This window comes from Saimiri boliviensis, chromosome 17 (assembly GCF_048565385.1).
Source record: "Saimiri boliviensis isolate mSaiBol1 chromosome 17, mSaiBol1.pri, whole genome shotgun sequence".
Lineage (NCBI taxonomy): Eukaryota > Metazoa > Chordata > Mammalia > Primates > Cebidae > Saimiri > Saimiri boliviensis.
The window spans coordinates 34,751,018-34,758,062 of record NC_133465.1 but is presented as its reverse complement, the minus strand read 5'-3'; positions in this window follow the sequence as shown (position 1 = coordinate 34,758,062).

The following is a 7,045-nucleotide window of genomic DNA, read 5'->3' as shown; positions in this document are numbered from 1 at the left end:
TTCATTGGCAGATGCAGCCTCTCTAGTAATATTTGTATTTTTCAGTCCAAACCTATTCCTGGATCTGTTTAACCATCCCTCACTTGCAGCAAATGGCTTGGTGTCACTCATTTCAGGGGATGTCCTGCTGAAGTCTTTGTATGAACTCAATGCTTTCTGCTGCAACATGTTACCATCAATCAGAACACGTTTCTGTTCACGTCTTCCACCCGCAAATTTAATTCCTTTTCATCTTAACTAAGCACTTCCCATGCATTATGGCCATAACTTTTGTAATGTGAGGTGCAACAGCAAAACTAGCATGAATCTCTTTTTCCTTCTTCACAATTTCATGGATAGAAGATTCATTCTTACCGTAGGTCTTAGCAACCTCAGCATAAAATTTTTTTCTTTCCTTATTAAGTCAAGAACTTTCATCTTTTTTGCTCAAAGGAAGCACTTTATGCTTCTCTTTGGCATATTTGAATTGTAGCAGCACTCCTCTTGCCCTTTGGGGCCATTATTAAGTAAAATAAGAGTTCCTTGAACACGAGAACTGCCACACCTATACCTGACAGTGGATCTGATAACCGAGCAGGCTACAAAGTGACAGGCAGCGTGGGTAGTGTAGATGGCGTGGATACGCTGGACAAAGCAATGATTCACATCCTGGCCAGGACAGAGCAGGGTGGTGTTGAGATTTTATCACACTACTCAGAACAGCGTGTACCTTAAAACTTATGAATTGTTTATTTCTGGGATTTTCCATTTAATATTTTAGAACTGCAAGTGATCATGGGTAACTGAAACCATGGAAAGTGGAACTCTGGATGAGGGAGGACTACTGTATAAATTTGCTCCAGACATTAAAGAATGTGGAAGAGAACATGAGCATAATGGGGAGAGAATGGGAGGTATAAAAAAAAAAAGCCAACTACAGTTTGGGTGACAGAGCAAGACCCCATCTCCAAAACAATTTAAAAAATAAAAATAGATGTAAAACAACCAAATGGAACTTTAAAAAAATATAAATTTAAAATATCTGAAATGAAAAATACATTGAATGGCTGGCCTGGCATGCAAGGAGCTTAGAAATCAGCACTCCATCCTAGACAGCAAGTAAAAGCTTTATAAACTGAAAAATCAAGTCTTCTAGATCTGTCAAAGAAGTAAGGTCCTAAGGCGAACTGCTATCCCCCAAATTAGAGAGACAGACAAACAGATACAGAGAATCACAACCTACCAGAGCAGAAACCATCAGGAGCCAGCACTAGGGTAGGAAAAACTAAATGGTAATTGACAAATTCTTGGCGGGTCAATATGGACAGATCTGAAAGTTCAAAACTCCAGGGGACCCAGTGATAGAGGAACTCCCCTGCTTTTGCAGTTTTACCTGCAGGAACACCATCCGGACCTCATAGACAATATCGGACAAAAACTGCTTCAAGCTTCTGGCAGGAGAAGGAGAAAGGAACCATGCTGAAATGGGCCAGTGTGTGCCTGCATCTGTGTGTGTGTGTGTGTGTGTGTGTGGTGTGTGTGTGTCTTGTTCCTTTCAGATCCAGACCTACAGAATGTTCTGTTTTTCCTAACAAGGCCTATCCTTACAAGTAACTATTTTACCAGAGCCTAGCCTGCTGGGATGTGCCAGAGCTGAACCTACCTGGAGAAAGGAAAATACCCAGCTCCAGCTCGCTTTAGCTTTCTACATGGCAGAAGGGAAACACCCAATTCCAGCCCCATCTAGCCATCCTGTCCCACATAAGGAGTGGAGGTTGGGGACATCTGAGAAACAATGGTGAAATTCACAGTCCAGGGGTAAAGGCTTACCAAAAGACAAAGGCCTAACTGTAAAATTATAGAAGTATTCCCCTCACTCCCCCCATCATACTTCTATATTGCTTTTTAAATATTTTATTTTATTTTTAATTTTAGTTAGGGTCTTGCTCTGTCACCCAGGATAGAGTACAGTGGTGTAATCATAGGTCATCACAATCTTGAACTCCTGGGCTCAAGGGATCCTCCTGCCTCAGCCCAAGTAGTAGGACTACAGGTGCATGCCACCATACCTAATTTTAAAATTTTTTGTAGAAACAGGGTCTTGCTATGTTGCCCAGCTGAGTCTCCGATTTCTGACCTCAAGCAATCCTCTGACTTCAGCCTCCCAAAACACTGAGATTAAAGTGTGAGCCACCATGCTCGGCTCACCTCTATATTACTAAAGGCCTATTTAGTGCAGTTCCTTTTACCCAGTATATCATGTCTACCTTCCAACAAAAATTTACAAGGCACAGCATGCTGGGCATGGTGGCTCATGCCTGTAATGCCAGTACTTTGGGAAGCCAAGGTGGGTGGATCACTTGAGGTCAAAAATTAGCTGAGTGAGGTGGAGTGCACCTGTAGTCCCAGCTACTTGGGAGGCTGAGGTGAAAGGATCACTTGAACCCGGGAGTTGGAGGTTGCAGTGAGCCAAGATTGTGCCACTGCACTCCAGCCTAAGTGACAGAGACCCTGTCTCAAAACAAACAAAACAAAACAAAACAAAACAACGATAATAAGGCATACTAAAAGACAACAAACAAACAAACAAAAAAACCCATCATTTGAAGAGACTAAACAAGCATCAGAATCAGGATCAGATATGGCAGGAACACTGAAATTATCACACAAATAATTTTTTAAAATGATGAATATGCTGAGGGCTTTAATGAAAAAAAGACAACATTAAAGAACAAATGAATAATGTAAGCAGAGAAATGAACATTCTAAGACAGGATTAAGAAAAAGTGTTAGAAGCCGGGCGCGGTGGCTCAAGCCTGTAATCCCAGCACTTTGGGAGGCTGAGGCGGGTGGATCACGAGGTCAAGAGATCGAGACCATCCTGGTCAACATGGTGAAACCCCGTCTCTACTAAAGGTGCAAAAAATTAGCTGGGCATGGTGGCTCGTGCCTGTAATCCCAGCTACTCAGGAGGCTGAGGCAGGAGAATTGCCTGAACCCAGCGGGCGGAGGTTGTGGTGAGCCGAGATCGCGCCATTGCACTCCAGCCTGGGTAACAAGAGCGAAACTCCGTCTCCAAAAAAAAAAAAAAAAAAAAAAAAAAAAAAGTGTTAGAGATCAAAGAAACTAACAGAAATGAAGGATGATTTTGGTGAACTCAATACGGCTAAACACAGGGCTAAAGAACGATTCTCTGAGCTTGAAGACATGACAATAGGAACTACCAAAAGTGAAAGCAAAGAGAAAAAAGACAAAACAAAACCGCAATGGAATATCCGTGAGGAGCTGTGGGACCACTAAAAAAGGGAGTAACATACATAATGGGAATTTTGGTCTTTCATACCTTTTCTGCGTTTTGTGGTATTAATTGGGCATTTTACATGATTCCATTTTTTCTTCTTTCTTAGTCATCAATTTTATTTCTTTTTTTAAGCTCTTCTTCAGTGTTGCTCTAGAGTTTGCAATACATATTCACAACAAAGCCAAGTCTTATTTACTTATTTATTTTGAGACAGAGTCTCGCTCTGTCATCCAGAGTGCAGTGGCGTGATCTTGGCTCACTGCAACCTCCACCTCCCAGGTTCAAGCAGTTCTTCTGCCTCAGCCTCCTGATTACCTAGGACTACAGGCACACATGACCACACATGGCAAATTTTTGTATTTTTAATAGAGACGGGGTTTCACCATGTTGGCCAGGCTGGTCCCGAACTCCTGACCTCAAGTGATCTGCCTGTCTTGGCCTCCCACAGTGTTGGGATTAAAGGCCAGCCACTGTGCCCAGCCCAAGTCACTTTTATTACCATTATACTGTTTTATGGGTAGTATATATACCTTATAACAGGAAAATATTCCTAATTCCTTCCTGTCATCCTTTGTGTCCTTCCTGCCATTCATTTCACTTATACATAAGCATATATATACACAAACACATTGCAGTTATTATTTTGAACAAATTACTATCTGTTAGATCAACTAATAATAAGAAAAATAAAACTTTTTTATTTTTTTCTTCATTTATACCTTCTTTGATACTCTTATGTACATTCAAGTTTCTGACCTACGTAATTTTTCTTTTCTGTGAGAACCTCTTTTAACACTTCTTCAAGGCAGGTCTACTGCCAACAGATTTCCTCAATTTTTGTTTGTCTGAGAAAGTCCATATTCCTGGATTCTGTGTCCATGGATTCAACCAACTGTGGGACAAAAATACTTGGAAAAAAAAAAAAATGGATGTGCCTGTAGTGAACATGTACAAATTTTTTTCTTGCTATTATTTTCTAAACAATATAGTGTAACAACTATTTACTTAGTATTTACATTGTATTAGGTGTTATAAGTTATCTAGAGATAATTTAAAGTGTAGTGGAGGATATGTGTAGGTTTACACAAATATATAATATAGGATGTTGTGTAGGTTGTGCAAATACTATACCATATTATACAAGGGGCTTGAGCATCCTAGGACACTGGTATCTCTGAGGATCCTGGAACAAATCCTCCATGGATACTGAGGGGCAACTGAACTTGGGTATAAATCTAACCAAATATGTATAAGATTATTAAAACTACAAAACTCTAGGCTGGTCTGATGGTACTGGGTTATCAGACTTAATAACACTAGTGTCACTAAAGTTGGTATTTTCTATGTTTATGAATAGAAACCTCTATATTGTCAAGATGCTAATTCTTCCCTACTTGATATATAAGTTAAGGCAATCCCAATGGAAATTTCAGCATGTTATTTTATGGATATAAACAAATTGGTTCTCAGGTTTATATAGAGAGACAAATGATTCAGAACAGTCAACTCAATATTGACAAAGAACAGAGTTGGAAGACTGACACTACCCAACTTCAAGACTTACTATAAACTGTGTCATTTACTTACCATGAAGCTACAGTAATCAAGACAGTGTGGTACTGGTGAAAAATTAAACAAGTGGGTCAATGGAACAGAATAGACACCCCAGAAGTAGATACAGTCAACTTGTCTTAAAGTAGCAAAGGCAATACAATGGAACAAGGATAGTCTTTTCAGCACATGGTATGGAACAACTGGACATCCATGTATGAGAAATGAATCTGGACTCACTTTATACTCTGCACAAAAGTTAATTGAAAATGGATTATGGGCCGGGCGCGGTGGCTCAAGCCTGTAATCCCAGCACTTTGGGAGGCCGAGGCGGGTGGATCACAAGGTCAAGAGATCGAGACCATCCTGGTCAACATGGCGAAACCCTGTCTCTACTAAAAATACAAAAAATTAGCTGGGCATGGTGGCACATGCCTGTAATCCCAGCTACTCAGGAGGCTGAGGCAGGAGAATTGCCTGAACCCAGGAGGCGGAGGTTGCGGTGAGCCGAGATCGTGCCATTGCACTCCAGCCTGGGTAACAAGAGTGAAACTCCGCCTCAAAAAAAAAAAAAAAAAAAAAAAAAAAAAAAAAAAAAAGAAAATGGATTATGACCTAAATGTAAAATGCAAAGCTGTAAAATTCCTAGAAGATAGCATAGGAGAAAACATACATGACCTTGGGTATGTCAATGACTTTTTAGATAAAACACGGATGAGGCAATTCATAAGAGAAATAAAGTGCTGGGACTACAGGTGCAAATCACCACTCCCAGCTGATACTAATTTTCATCTAGTATCATTTTCTTCTGCCTGAAGAACCTCTTTTAATATTTCTTGTAATGCAGGTTTGCTTGTGATGAATTCTGTCAGCTTTTTATTATCAGAGAGTATTTGTTCTCTTTTTTTTTTTTTTTTAAGATTTTATTTTTTTTTGAGACGGATTTTCGCTCTTGTTACCCAGGCTGGAGTGCAATGGCGCGATCTCGGCTCACCGCAACCTCCGCCTCCTGGGCTCAGGCAATTCTCCTGCCTCAGCCTCCTGAGTAGCTGGGATTGCAGGCACGCACCACCATGCCCAGCTAATTTTTTGTATTTTTACTAGAGACGGGGTTTCACCATGTTGACCAGGATGGTCTCGATCTCTCGACATTGTGATCCACCCACCTCGGCCTCCCAAAGTGCTGGGATTACAGGCTTGAGCCACCGCGCCCAGCTTTGTTCTCTATTTTTGAAATACATTTTTGCTGGAACTTAGGGCTAACTGGTTTTGTTAGGTTTTCCTATACCTTTACCACTCATGGCACTTTTTATTCCTTTGTATAGATTCTAATTTTCTTATTTACTTATTTTTAAAATAAATTATATAATAAATTTCTCATTGATTTTATATGTTAAACTAATCTTGCTTTCTCATGATGTACAGTAGTCCCCACTTATCTGTGGGGAATATGTTCCAAGACGCCCCCCCAGTGGATATTGGAAACTGCAAATAGTATACAAACCCTCTGTATACTATGTATAACTGCAAACCCCATGTATACTGCGTACAACTGCAAACCTCATGCATACTGTGTACAACTGCAAACCCCATGTATACTGTGTACAACTGCAAACCCTGTGTATACTGTGTACAACTGCAAACCCTGTGTATACTATGTATTTTTCTATGACTACATACCTATGATAAATTTTAATTTATAAATCAGGCATGTGAGAGATTAATAATAATAACATAGAACAATTATAACAATATACTATAATAAAAATTATGTAAGTGTGCTCTCTCTAAAAATATCTTATTGCATTATACTCACCCTTCTTGTAATAAGTGAGATGAGACAATGCCTACGTGATAAGATGAAGTGCTGGAGTAGGATGGTGCACAGTCGTCATGCTACTCAGAACAACATGAAATTTAAAACATGAATTGTTGGCCAGGTACAGTGGCTCACACCTGTAAATCCCAGCACTTTGGGAGGCTAAGGTGGGAGGACCACCTGAGGTCAGGAGGTCAAGACCAGCCTGGCCAACATGGTGAAATCCCATCTGTACTACGAATACAAAAATTAGCCAAGTATGATGGCACGTGAGGCTGAGGCAGGAGAATCCCTTGAACCCTGAAGGCAGAGGTTGCAGTGAGCCGAGATAACACCATTGCATTCCAGCCTGGGTGACAGAGTGAGACTCCATCTCAAAAAAACAGCAAACAAAA